Raw genomic sequence first — 13,851 nt, 5'->3', positions numbered from 1 at the left:
ATTAAAAGCTCTGTTTTAGCCATGTTGAGTTTGAGCTGATGGCTAGCTATCCACAAGGAGATATGAAAGAGACCAGCTGAAATTTTACTTGGATCAGAATGAGAGAGGTGTGGAGCAGAGAGTTAGATCTGTGAGTTATCAGCACAGAGCTGGTGGTTGAATTGGTGTTCATGGGCGAGATTATACAGAGATAAGGTGTACAGGGTGAAGAGAAGGGGACCAAGGACAGAGCTCTGTGGAATCCACGCAGGAAGCTGAAGGGGAGATGAGGAGCAGCCATTATTTACATTTTTACCATCACATTTTATATCCTTCTGTCACCCAGAGAAGTTAAGCAATTTGCATAGGGTCAAAGTGCGAAACATGTCTCAGATGGGAATAAAATTCAGGAGTTCCTTGTTCCTAAAGTGAGTGTTCAGTCCTCTAGACCCTGCAGCCTTACAGATTGCCTTGGCTCTCTCCATCAGTACCAGCGATAGCATTTTTTATTGTTTAGATATACTGTTGGTAGTCCACCGCTGACGACGACGAGGATATTGTCACAGTTCTCATCTGTGGCTACACATATGACTCTGAAGTCCAAACCCTGATGCAAAGAGTCGGTCGCACTGAGGGCATGGGAAGTCTGTATCTATGATGTTTGACGGTGCAGCTCTGGGGCGCCTTTCACGTGCAGCCTGGAGATGGTTTTGTCGATCCCGCTCAAATCTGTTACATGCTGATCTTGTCAGAGACCACCAGTGAGCCATTTGCTCAAGCTCTTTGGGATTGATGCCAGCCCACTGGAGACTGCTCTTCAGATTATCTTTGAAGCGCTTATACAGATGACTTTTCTTTCTTTTGCCCTGACTCTGCTCCCCATACAAGATCCGTTTTGGGAGATGGTGGTCTTCCATTCTGATGACATGTCCAATCCACCTAAGTTGTCTTCTCAGTAACATTTCCTCAATGCTGGTTGTATTTGCTCTCTCAGGGACCTTAATATTAGTCACTCTATCCTGCCAGTGAATGCTCATTATTGAGCAGAGAGAGCATGTGTGAAATTGTTTGAGCTGTTTAATGTGATCATAGAATCATAGAATATCAGGGTTGGAAGGGACCTCAGGAAGTCATCTAGTCCAACCCCCTGCTCAAAGCAGGACCAATCCCCAATTAAATCATCATCATCATCATCATCAATCATGATGTCTATAAAGAGTCCATGTCTCAGATCTATACAGGAGAGATGTTAGAACCACTGTACTGTAGATCTTCAATTTGGTGGAGAGACGAATGTTGTGTAGGTTAAGGACTTATGTTCAGAGTCAGCTAAGGGCCTGGCTGGCTTTACTAATTCTGGAGGAAATTTCCTTATCAAGGGAACTGTCACTCAAGATGGTGCTGCCCAAATATTTGAATTGATCCACGTTTTTCAGCTGTGTGCCTTGGATGAAGATGGCCGGCACTGGGGCAGTGGAATGAGGTGCTGGTTGGAACAAGACCTCTGTCTTCCTGAGACCGATGGTGAGGCCAAAGAGCTGGGATGCTTCAGAAAATCTATCAGTGATGACCTGAAGGTCATCATGCTAGAAAGTAACATAGGACCCCGTGCATCTGACCACCCAGCCATGGTGCTTCTAACAGTACCACTGGCCAAGCCATTAAGAAGAGAGGATCTGGTCACAGAAAAGAAGGAATTCTGATGGTGACCCTACATGACTTATTATGAATAAGGCCCCATAAACATAGAGCCAGCCTTGCACCGTATATACGTAACCTTTAAAATATTGGTCATGGAACTCCCACCCAGGAAAAGAGAGAAAATTAGAGGTGAGCTGTCACCTATTGTTGAGCCAGGCAAAAGTCTATACATCTGTACCAACACACACAATTATTTTTTGTAATTAATCCCTATAACACAAAGTGCTGTGATGCTTGATTAACTAATGTCCATAATACGTTTTGAGATCCTCACAGAGAAGGCACTATAAGCAGAGAGTATTAATAACATCCCTACTAGTTATTATTATACCATTCTGGCATATTTTTAATAAATGCTGCTTGTGTTTCTTTTATGCTCCCTTTGTGGAGATAATTCTTCATAGCATCAAAGATATCAATCAAATCAAAGGGTTTATTATTAACCTAAGAGATTTTGATTTTTTTAATACTACATATGATGCATGGATAAAAACTAACATTCTTTGCTTGCTAATAATAATATTTAGCATTTCTTTAGCAATGCCTAGCCAAGGAACTTTCAAGGCTTCCAACAGTCCTGTGGAGTAGGCACGTATTATTATCTCCATTCTACAGATGTGGAAAATGAGGCAGAAAGACACAAAGTGATAAATGTGAGGTCACAGAGTGACCTAATGAGTCCAGCCAGGAACAGAACTCAGATCTCCTGACTCCAGGTCCTGTGTCTGAACCACAAGACCACCCATCCTCCCTCAGAGAGTTGTAACAGCTTCGTCTGTCTTGAAACAGGAGCCGTAAACCTCTGATAAGTTAATTAATATATTTTCCAGTGTCCATGGAGCTTCTGCATCTCTAGATCCTCTGCAGAACTGCTGTACTGTAACATCAGTGCTGGCTTTATCATTCCCAACTGACAAATTTATGCCTCTTACCCCCAGTGTACTGTCAATGTAACACTAATTTTCTGCTTTCTCTACCATGCGTGCACAGTACTGTCATACATCTAGAAACAAAGAATACAGGCCATACTTGCAAGACGGGAGACTGTATCCTGGGAAGCAGTGACTCTGAGAAGGCCTCACAGACCATGATGGCTAAGTGTGATGCTGTGGCCAAAAGGGTAAATATGTTCCTGGACTGTATTAACAGAGGAATATCAAGTCGGAAATTGTATTTATTTTGTATTTGGCACTGGTGCAGCCGCTACTGGAATACTGTGTCTAGTTCTGGTTTCCACAATTCAAGAAAGATGTTGATAAACTGGAGAGGGTTCAGAAAAAACCACAAAAATGATTAAAGGATTGGAAAACATACTTTATAATGAAAAACGTAAGAAGCTCAATCTGTTTATCTTAACAAAGAGAAGATTAAGGGGTGACTTGATCACAATCCATAAGTACCTACGTAGGGAACAGAAATTTGATAATAGAGGGCTCTTCAGTCTACAAAACAATGGTATAATAATATTCAATGGATGAAAGTTGAAGCAAAACAAATTCAGACTAGAAATAAAATGCAAATTTCTAACAGTGAGGGTAATTAGCCATTGGAACAACTTATCACAGGTTGTGGTGGACTCTCCATCACTAGAATTTTGTTACTCAAGAATGGATGTTTTTCTAAAGATATGCTTTAGTTGAAATAGGAATAAACTGGAGACGTGCTATGACCTGTGTTAATCAGGCTAGTTGATCACAATGGTTCCTTCTGGCTTTCTAGTCTATGAATAAAGGGGACTCTTGCCCTCTACAATGATACTAATTGACCACAAAACCAAGAAAATGCTTTGAAGTTGTTAATATAAGGTCAGTGTATGGACAAAAGGTTGCTTCTGGGGAATCTCAAAGTGCACTGTGCACAAAGAGCTTCCGCTCATTGTAAATGAATGAGTACAGTACAACACAAGACTTAAGAGTCCTCAATATTGCACCTATTCTACTCACTCTATTAAGACTCCCTCTATTAAGAGCTAATGCAACCCTGGGATGCAAAAACACGGGAACCCTGAGTAGAGACATTATTTTACCTCTCTATTAGGCCCTGGTGTAACAACTACTGGAATAAGATGTCCAGTTCCGCTGTCCACAACTCAAGAAGGATGTTGATAAATTGAAGAAGGTTCAGAGAAGAGCCTTGAGACTGACTAAAGGATTCTAAAAGAAAACATGTCTTATCATGATAGACTCAAGGAGCTCAATCTATTTAGCATAACAAAGAAAAGGTCAAGGGGTGACTTGATTACAGTTTATAAGAATCTACATGGGGAACAAATATTTGATAATAGGATCTTCAATGTAGCAGAGAAAGGTATAACACAATCCAGTGAGGGGAAGTTGAAGCTAAACAAATTCAGACTGGAAATCAGGTGTAAATTTTTAATGATGAGAGTAATTAACCACGGGAACAATTTGCTAAGGGTTGCAGTGAATTCTCTATCACTGACTATTTTTAAAACATGACTAGAAGTGTTTCTAAAATATATGCTCTAGGAAATATTTTGGAGAAGTTCTATGGCCTCTTGGCCTGTGTTATACAAGAGATTCCACTAGATGATCCCTTCTGGCTTTGAAATCTATGAAGACTGCACTGAAGTCCACTAAAATCTCCCTCTTTACAGTATGCTGCTGTTAGAATAATGCTCAACTCCTAAAAAAGTCTTGCACAGAAAAGGACACCCTAAAAATGTACAGCATGATTTAGTACAGAGTTATCCAAACTGTGATGCACTGAGTGCTTTCTGGCAGTCTGGCCAGTCACACTGTGCTGTCTTTGCTCCTTGTTTCCAGCTGCTAAATTACATAAGGACATACCTAAAACTCATTAAATACTTGCTTATTATTCTCCATGCAAGCAATTGCTCTAATTGCCACAGGGGTGACTATGTGATTAGGAACAAGAGATGAAGTTAATCTTTCTGCTAAAATGTATTCCACCCTATGAAAAAATTTGAGAACCACGGATTTAATTGTTTTAGCTGAAGACCAGGAATTGATTTTTGATCCAAGTATCTACCACAGCCAGACCCATATCCCTGATTGGGAGCCCTAGACGCTACAATAATGTAAATAATAAAAAGTGTGATTCCATACTCTGTCACTGACTTGTTCCTGGAACCTTGGGTAAATCCCTGAACTACAATATACCTCAGTTGCCTTGGAAAGTGGGGACAATAATACTTATCCATCTTTGCAAAGTGATTTGAGATCCTCAAAGAAAAGGCACAGACAGTACAAACTATTCTTGTTTTTACTACTGCTGTGCAATATAAAGGGTTAACAGCTACAAAGACTGATTTGACATTATAGCTGACACAAGATCATTTGTTTCAGAGTAGCAGCCGTGTTAGTCTGTATTCGCAAAAAGAAAAGGAGTACTTGTGGCACCTTGTCTCTAAGGTGCCACAAGTACTCCTTTTCTTTTTAAGATCATTTGTGACTATGTTGAACAGCACTGGTTGCAGTACAGATCCTTGGGGCTCCACTGTGAAAACTGACCATTTATTCCTAACTGACCCTTTGTTTCCTATTTTTAACCAATTACTGATCCATGAGAAGACCTTCCCTCTTATCCCATGACTGCTTACTTTGCTTAAGAGCTCTTGGTGAGGGACTTTGTCAAAGGCTTTCTGAAAGTCCAAGTACACTATATCCACTTGATCGCTCTTGTCCATGTTTGTTGACACCTCAAAGAATTCTAACAGATTGATGAGGCATGATTTCCCTTTACAAAAGCTGTGTTGACTCTTCCTCAAGATACCGTGTTCTATGTGTCTGATAACTGTGTTCTTTACTATAGTTTCAACCAATCTGCCAGGTACTGAGGTTAGACTTACCAGCCTGTAATTGCCAGGATCACCTCGGGAGCCTTTTTTAAAAATCGGTGTTATACTAGCTATCCATCAGTCATCTCGTAAACTGGCGGAATTTTACTTTTCTATGCTACAGGTTTTGTTATACACCAACTTTGTCCTGGAAAAAATATAGGACAGCTCCCTACACATTCATGTGGCTGCTCTTTAGTAATAAGCTCTATAAATGACTGCAATATCTTTTAACATGTACTATACAAAGAGCAGTCTTCATATATACACAGTGGTCAGCATCCCAAGCTGATCAAACAATCCTGAGATCTGCACTGCCAAGTTAATTTTGTATTTAAAAGGATTTTTTTTTCTGTTTGTATTTTACCTAAGATATCAAAATACTAGCTCTGGTCTTTCCTGGTTTTACTAGAGGACTTTTTGGGAGTCTCAAAGGATGTATATATTGTGACCTCGCACACTTTAGCAAATGGCCCAGGGCACTAAATTTTTGACAAGGACATCATTTGTCCAATGGAGAAAGGATAGACTTGTGGTTAAGACACTGGCCTAGAATTCAAGAGACCTGGGCTCAATAACCAGCTCTGTCACAGACTTCCTGTGTGATCCTGGGCAGGTCACTTAATCTCTTGTGCCTCTGTTCTTGAACAGAGATAATGGTGCCCTACCTCACAGGGGTGTTGTGAAGATAAATCCATACATAGTATAGTAACCAAATATGAAAGGGGTGCCTGTTGGATCTCTTTTTAGGGGGTACTATTATTCATATAGCACCAAGAGCATAACAGGCACTTAGCTTACCATGAGTCTTCTGGGGTTCTCCTTTTTTGCCCTTATTTTTTATTGTAACTCTTCCCCCCACCCCACTCTCCCAAAAGCTCTGTATTAGATGGCCCCAGCCTTTCAACTGACAATGGCAGGAACCAGCTGCATCCACCCTAAGTTCAATACCACTCCTCAGTTAGCCTTCGAGAACCTGAAATGCTCCCTTAGCCAAGGGAGTGAGCATGTTGCCTCTGCAGTACTCCCAGCCTATCAAACTGGGGGTCTCAAGATATGACCCATAGACATAATCCACTTTTTTCATCCACCCTCTCCCCAAATGAAGGGTGAATAAGATACATAGATATTTTAATCATTTATCATTCATTATATGCTAACGGTGAATTTAGATAAAATACATCTCCTGAACTGTGCTCTAGCCTTAATTGCTCAATCCAATCTGGTAACCCTGCAGCACTTTACATGTGATAAAAAAGCCACACTGACCTATCGGTTGAACAAGCAGGAAGATGAGGAAACAGGTAATATGACATTCATATCTGTGTTTAACTGCAGTTACAGCATGTTGTTTCTCTAGATAAAGAGAGCACCGTTAATTTATTTTCTGACCTGTTTTTTCAGTCAGCAGTGGGCTGGACTGTCACATGATCTGCTCTGCCCCCTTTCCCTGGGAACTTCTGGGGCTGGTTAGCTGACTGAGTCAACCCAGAACACACCAGCTAGACTCAACTGGGTTTAGGGATTATGATATATCCTAAGCTATCAGTAGAGTTGATCTCCCTCAGATACTTCCAACTCTTAATACTTAAAAAACTGACTGCAAAACTGAGTTATTTTTGTTAGTAATTAATGGAGCTGGATGGATCAATTACCTCACCGTGATTGCTATGGATAGCACTTTCAAAGCGTGTCTTCACTTGAGGGTTCAACTTTGTTCCACTTCATTAAACCCTGTAGGAATGTTTTTATATATAAAGTGTTCCACACATTAAACAGATGTCAGTGTGGAGAGCTACAAACATCTGGGCCAAAGCCAGCTAATTCAATGGCCTGCTCTTTTTGCTTTCTTAAGCAAACAGTGAAAAATGAGACTATTTCACAGCACTTTGTAGGAGCGCCTAAGGAAAGCTACATCTCTATTTTTTCCTTTCCCCCAGGCCAACCCTACAATCTGCTTATTAAGTACACACTCAGTATAATAAATCTTTGTTTTGAAACATTCAGAGCATAACTGGGAGCTGTAAATATTATTCCTGTGGTTAGACAACTAAATTAGACCTGGACTGTGAAATGACTTCAGGACACAGCTGGGCACAGTGGAGCACCCCATCCCCTTCTCTTTTTTCAGATGAATTTGTACCGGTGAAAGGAGCCAGACTGGCAGGTTTGGAGGCTGAAGCCCTCTGTTTAGCCACAGAATGGGTACAGCACAGGCAGCATTAGTGCAAGACTCCACACACTAGACCCTGCTAAAGTGCTTCATCCTGGTTCTGGAAAGAATATCTTCAGGGCTCTTCAAAGCTTGTGCCTTTGCCTTCTACCTGACTCCCACCCAAAGTTAGAGATGCTATGCTCAAACATTCATACGTTTGATTTAAAAACCCAAACAAGATGTGCAAACAGCAATATTACATCTACCGATATTTCACTACTGTAACCCTCACTCCCCCATATTTCTTCCTCCACCTTTGTTTATTTGTATCTCTGCTGTGTTAAGTCTGATCTAGCTGGTAAGATCCACAAGCCAAGGACCTATTAATTTTAATGGCCTATGTGTGCATAGCAGCACCGTATAAGCAAATATAGGGGAGAAGGGATTAATGGCCCATTTAGTCCTTGGTCTCTACCAAAAAAGGGAGCTATATATCAGCAATTGTGACAGTGAGTTTTGCAACAGATGTACCTACGCAGAAGAAACTGGACTAAGATTGCCAGCTAGCAAGAACTTTTAGTCACTGCCAATCTATGTCAGATTTTAACAAGTGACATAGCAGCGGAAGGCTTTACCCAGGCACAGAGACATTCAGTACTACACTTAAATAAGCGGGTGCAGTGGCTAAGTGTCAAGGAACTAATACTCAGGACAATGCACAGCAAATCTACTACTGAATGTATTATAAAATATACATTCTACTACATAATATGGTAGTCATAAGACTGTCTATATTTAAGGGATTATCGTGCTTCTCAGATGGGCAGAATGACTTACGCTCTTTCTTGCCCCGCCTATCATCTGAGGCAAGATATCATTGTCCATATATGTACGGTCCTTAACTTAGCCAGTTGAGCTTCAATACTGTAAATGCTAAAGTTTTTCATAGCACTGGCCTGACCCTTCAACATACAGTCTGAAAGTGAGGAGTTTGGGGCAGAGTGGTTACCCTAATTTAGTCATATTTAGATAATATACTGCTCATGGCAGCCACCTTAAACAACAACACTGAATTTTTTTCCAGATATTGCATCAATTCTGTTTATTGTACATTCTGAACTTCCTTTGTGGTAATAAAGGAAAAGAAAAATAAACTTGTGTTGAGTGCTCTCTATTGGCAGGAAATAGCCTAACATTTTAGGAATCATTCCAATGAATGATGATCCATAATATTAAAATAATACAAACCATTAATACATGGACCTTAGCCACAATACATAATAATGGTTTCTTCAGTAGCACAGAATGGGTCTGTTACACTGAGAACAATTAACATGAAAATTCATAATATGGAGATAGCCAAAGAACAAGTTATGCCTAGACACAGAGTAGCCAATTATCAAAGATTAATACTTTGGTCTTCTTAAAAGATGCCAATAATTCAAGTATTTTTCAAGTGAGCTTTATGCTGATGATTCACACCACTACAAACTGGGGGAAGAACAGATACAGGGCAGACAAAGTGGAAACTCCCCCACGCTGCCTTACTGATGTGTCTCAGATCCATCAGAGAGTGAAGACATAGAAGAATGCGACAGGAGATCAGTCCCAAAGCCCATTCAATCCTTGTTCTCTTTAAGACAGCCAAACAGGGAGCCTGTTAGGATGTGGAACTTTCCATGAGGAATTGAGCTAGAACCACTCATTCACTTCCCAGAAGGCCAAACAGCTGTCAGATAACAGCTTTGGATCATTACAGAGCTCTGCTAGATTTTAACCAATGGCCAAGTAGCAGTAGGCTCTGCTGTATCATATCACCGATGTCCCACAGCACTCTCTGATTCCAAGTCTACAGAACTGGCTAGGCAGTATAGCTTCAATTGCACATCATCCATCTGATTCTACCTATGTAGGATTATCTGGGAGGAGCTGCCAACAGTCAACCTTCCTCCCATGCACATATTCTGGAGCAGTTTATGTTACTCCTGGGGATCTCAAAACTTAAGCTGAGCCTGAACCTGCAAACTAACTTGTGAGCACTATGAGCATAATCTATAACCCGGTGGTTCTCAGCCAGGGGTACACATACCCCTTGGGGGTACACAGAGGTCTTCCAGGGGATACATCAACTCATGTTGATATTTGCCTAGTTTTACAACAGACTACATAAAAAGCACTAGCAAAGTCAGTACAAATTAAAATTTCAAACAATGACTTGTCTATACTGTTCTATATACTATACACTGAAATGTAAGTACAATATTTATATTCCAAGCCATTTATTTTATAATTATATGGTAACAGTGAGAAAGTAAGCACTTTTACAGTAAAAGTGTGCTGTGATACTTTTACATTTTTATGTCTGATTTTGTAAGTAAGTAGTTTTTAAGTGAGGTGAAAGTTGGGGGTACGCAAGACAAATCAGACCCCTGAAAACAGTAATCTGGAAGGTTGAGAGCTATCACTATAATCAATCCTCTGAGCCATCTCTTCCCTAGACAATAGTTTCTATCACAAACTACATTTTATTAATCAGATTAAAAATCATATTTAACAAGCCCATATTTCCTTTTCCATGGTATTTGAGATTGTCTCCCCCACAAACACTTCATTTCTCTCAGCACAGACATGAAAATGTATTTATTTTCACTTTTGTTTCTTCTCATTTTTTTAAATAAAAGTTACTTTTGAGATTTTCCCGAAGAGAATAATGTTTCAAGGTTCAGGTTCCAAACATTAAGGGAGACTTTTTTTTTTTTTTTTTAAAAGAAAACTTGAAGTTGACATTTGAAAATAGCCCAGTGTAAATATTTCTAGTGGTTTTAGCTTTTATAAAGCTTATTTTTCCAAAACCTAAATTTGGAGACATCCCTCACACTTTATTTAAACAAGCTTTATTTTAAAAAATTGCTTTAAACTGAAGAGCTGCCTGACAAATTTCACCTCAAACTGATCTTTAGCAAATGCCTTATAATAGCAATGCTAGAAAAGCAAATATATTGGCACAATTTCTGATCTCAAACCTCAGCTGAAAAGGTTTCTCTCGCTCTCAAAATTTTTCACCCCTGTTTATCTCTGTAACTGTATGTAACTCCATGGAGCATTTTGGAATACAGTTTATTTAGGTGACAGGATACAAATAAAAGTTGTATTGTAGTATATAACAAAACTACATTTATGCTTGACAACTCCAACTGTTGTTATAAGTTCCCAACTGATCTTTTGACCTCGAGACTAGCTACAATGGAGTTCTGCTCTAGAACATGACTATTAGGATTGTTTCTCAAATCTTTCCAGAGCAAAAGTGCTCAGTGAACAAGTTGAAAATGTGTGTACGTTTTTTCTAACTGCCACCACTGCAAACTCAATATGGAAGTAAAAAAAAAAAAAAGCTACGTCCTCTTTCTGGCTTACAATATCACAAACAACAAAGATCCTGAAAATAAGAACATAAGCCATAACCCTGCAAACATTTATACACATTTAACATTACTCATATGAGTAATGTGAATAAGTATTTGAAGGATCAGGCCCCTAGTTAACAATTCTAGTAAGAGGAGCATGATAATACGTGACCCAGAATAGAACACAGCTCCGTCTCCCAGAGCTAACAGGTGTAAGAAGCAGCAAAATATATTTTAGTTAATGGCAAGATATATTTTTCACTTCACAGGGGGTTGAGGAAGAAGGTGCCATTTTTACATAGTCATGAATATGAAACCCAGAACCAACAGGCCAAGTATCATCCTGGAGCATCCACATTAGAGTCAATTAAATGTAAACACCTTTAGAGGAATTCATCATCTCCACATTTTTACAACAGCCTGAACCAGATAAAAGAGAGATGGAAGAGACCTATTAAATCCCTTAATATATCAGTAGCTAATGCAGAACTGTTTCCCTGGTGTACATTTTGCAACACAACATTGCCAGAAGTAGAGGCATTAAAAAAAGACAAGTAAAATGAAAGCAAACTTGATATTTATTTGGTTCCCACCTGCCCTCTCTGGGTTATCAGTTCAAGCCTGACAGGGACCCATTTGCCAAGGCCAACTCAGTTCAAATAAAGCAAGTGACACTGAACCACCTTCTGATGCAAGGCTACCCTGAAAACACTTCCCATCCTGCCAAGTCAATTGCTTTCCTCTATACAGGGCATCACCCCCCCCTTCAATCCCCAGCCCCAGGGGGAAGCAGGGATGAATTGTCCAGGTGCAGTTTGGTTTGCTGGGGCGCTCAGCTCAACATCCATGAGAGGAAATAAACGACAAGGGGTTCCCCCGCTCAGCCAAGCAGCCCCCTCTCCACCCAGAAGCCAGGGTGAGCCTGGAGGATGCAGTGAAGAGAGCCTCAGGGGCTCACTCGATTTGGGGGGGAAGGTCCTCAAGCTGGTCTCTAGCCAGTCACTGCTGGGGAAAGGGGGCACCTCTCCTGAGGTGGAGGCACCCCTCAGTAACCACGCTGAAGAGAAACCCCCCCCGGGTCACCCGTGGGGAGCAAGGATCCCCTCAGCGATAGCACAAGGGAGCAGCTCGACTGGGGCAAAAGGGGGCACCCCAAGGACAGGGGGGCGTGTGTGGGGGTCCTGCCCTGGGGAGCTGCCCGCGCGAGGGAGGGGGGCCGTGTGGGGGGGTCCTGCCCTAGGGCGCTGCCCGCGCGAGGGAGGGGGGGGCGTGTGGGGGGTCCTGCCCTGGGGCGCTGCCCGCGCGAGGGAGGGGGCGGCGTGGGGGGGGTCCTGCCCTGGGGCGCTGCCCGCGCGAGGGAGGGGGCGGCGTGGGGGGGTCCTGCCCTGGGGCGGTCCTGCCCTGGGGCGCTGCCCGCGCGAGGAGGGGGGAGCGTGTCGGGGGGGTCCTGCCCTGGGGCGCTGGCCGCGCGTGGGGGGGTCCCGCCCTCGGCCACTCCCTAGGTGAGGGGGGGGTCTCTCGCGGCGGGGGTCCCGGACTCCCAGCTTCCTCACCTGCAGCCGCTCTGCGAAGAAATAAACCGCACCACAGCCGCAGCACGGGGGCGTCCGCACTGCGCAGGCGCGGCGTGCGCCCCGCCCCGTAGCCAATAGACCGGGGACGTGGGGCGGGGACGGAGGGAGGGGCCAACCCACTCCGCTAGCGCAGCCGCACACAGACCCTGCCAGGGACCGGGGAGAGTGTGCAACCCCCCAATAAAACCGCACACGGACCTTGCCAGGGACCGGGGAGCGTGTGCAACCCCCCAATACAGCCGCACACGGATTCTGCCACCCCCTGGCTTAAACCCCCTGGTTCCCATCATATACAGCATCTGCAGTTTGGTTCAATGGCTCTCAACACCCCCACTATACAAATTGTTCCAGCACCTCTCCTGGAGGCACCTGGAGGGTGATCTAGGGAGTGGTGCCAGGATCAACCCCAAAGCAAATGGGGGGCTGGGGGCTGTGTGCAGAAGAGGATGTAATGCATTCAGCCCTTTGCAGCAATCACACCCTGGCTTCACACAGTGCTTGGAGCACTCCGCCCGGATTCAACGTGCCGCTACACCTCTGCAGTTTGATTAGCCTTTCGCTCAGCGTCTGCAGCATAGTCTTTGCTCCTTGCCATGTACGCCCCCCGCCCCCCGAACTGCAACAGGAGTGGTAGTGCAGGGTGCCCCTTCTCAGTGACATTAACAATCAGAGCTGGCGGTACCAGTCTCCCCATCCCAATGGCTTTGCAACGAGGGCTGGTGGTGCCAGGCTGGCCACCCCATTGCACTGGAATCAGCGACAATCATTTTGCCAAGTGGCTGGAGAGCTGGTTGGTTCTTTTGTGCATGGTAAATACTGTAAAATATCAAAAGCTGCATGTTCTCTGGCTTGGATGAAAGATGCGGCAGTGTGTGGGAGTGATTATGGGGGAACAGATGATACAGTAGCATGGGGTAAGTAGCGAAGCAGTTGATGGGGTTGGCCATATGTACACTACAAAATTAAGTCGACTTTATCTAATTAGACCTTGAGCCTCTGAATGAATTAAGTCAATTGTGCGTGGCCACACCATGCTCATTGTCTCCATGGAGTGCGTCCTCAGTAGCAGTGCCTGCATCAATGCACAAAGTAGTGCATCGTGGGTAGCTATCCCAAAGTGCAACTTGCCGCAGTGTGTTTTGGGAAATTTGTGCAATGCCTCATAGGACCAAAACATTGTCCTGGGGAGAATGGGAACATTGCATCGGCATCCCACTC

General features: G+C 43.0%; 1 protein-coding gene across 2 annotated transcripts in view; it reads right to left on the bottom strand.

Moving 5' to 3' along the window:
* The window catches only part of NT5C2 (5'-nucleotidase, cytosolic II), a 78,279-nt gene extending 65,586 nt beyond the window's left edge, over nucleotides 1-12,693 (bottom strand). For both annotated transcript variants that reach the window (XM_074959429.1, XM_074959430.1), the window contains exon 1: nucleotides 12,613-12,693. The gene's annotated coding sequence lies outside the window, so the exon portion shown is untranslated. The remainder of the gene's footprint in view (nucleotides 1-12,612) is intronic.
* Between the last annotated feature and the right edge of the window lie 1,158 nt (nucleotides 12,694-13,851).

This window comes from Natator depressus, chromosome 7 (genome assembly GCF_965152275.1).
Source record: "Natator depressus isolate rNatDep1 chromosome 7, rNatDep2.hap1, whole genome shotgun sequence".
NCBI classification, from domain to species: domain Eukaryota; kingdom Metazoa; phylum Chordata; order Testudines; family Cheloniidae; genus Natator; species Natator depressus.
Note: the sequence above shows the minus strand (reverse complement) of the source record. Positions and strands in the feature narration are given on the sequence as shown.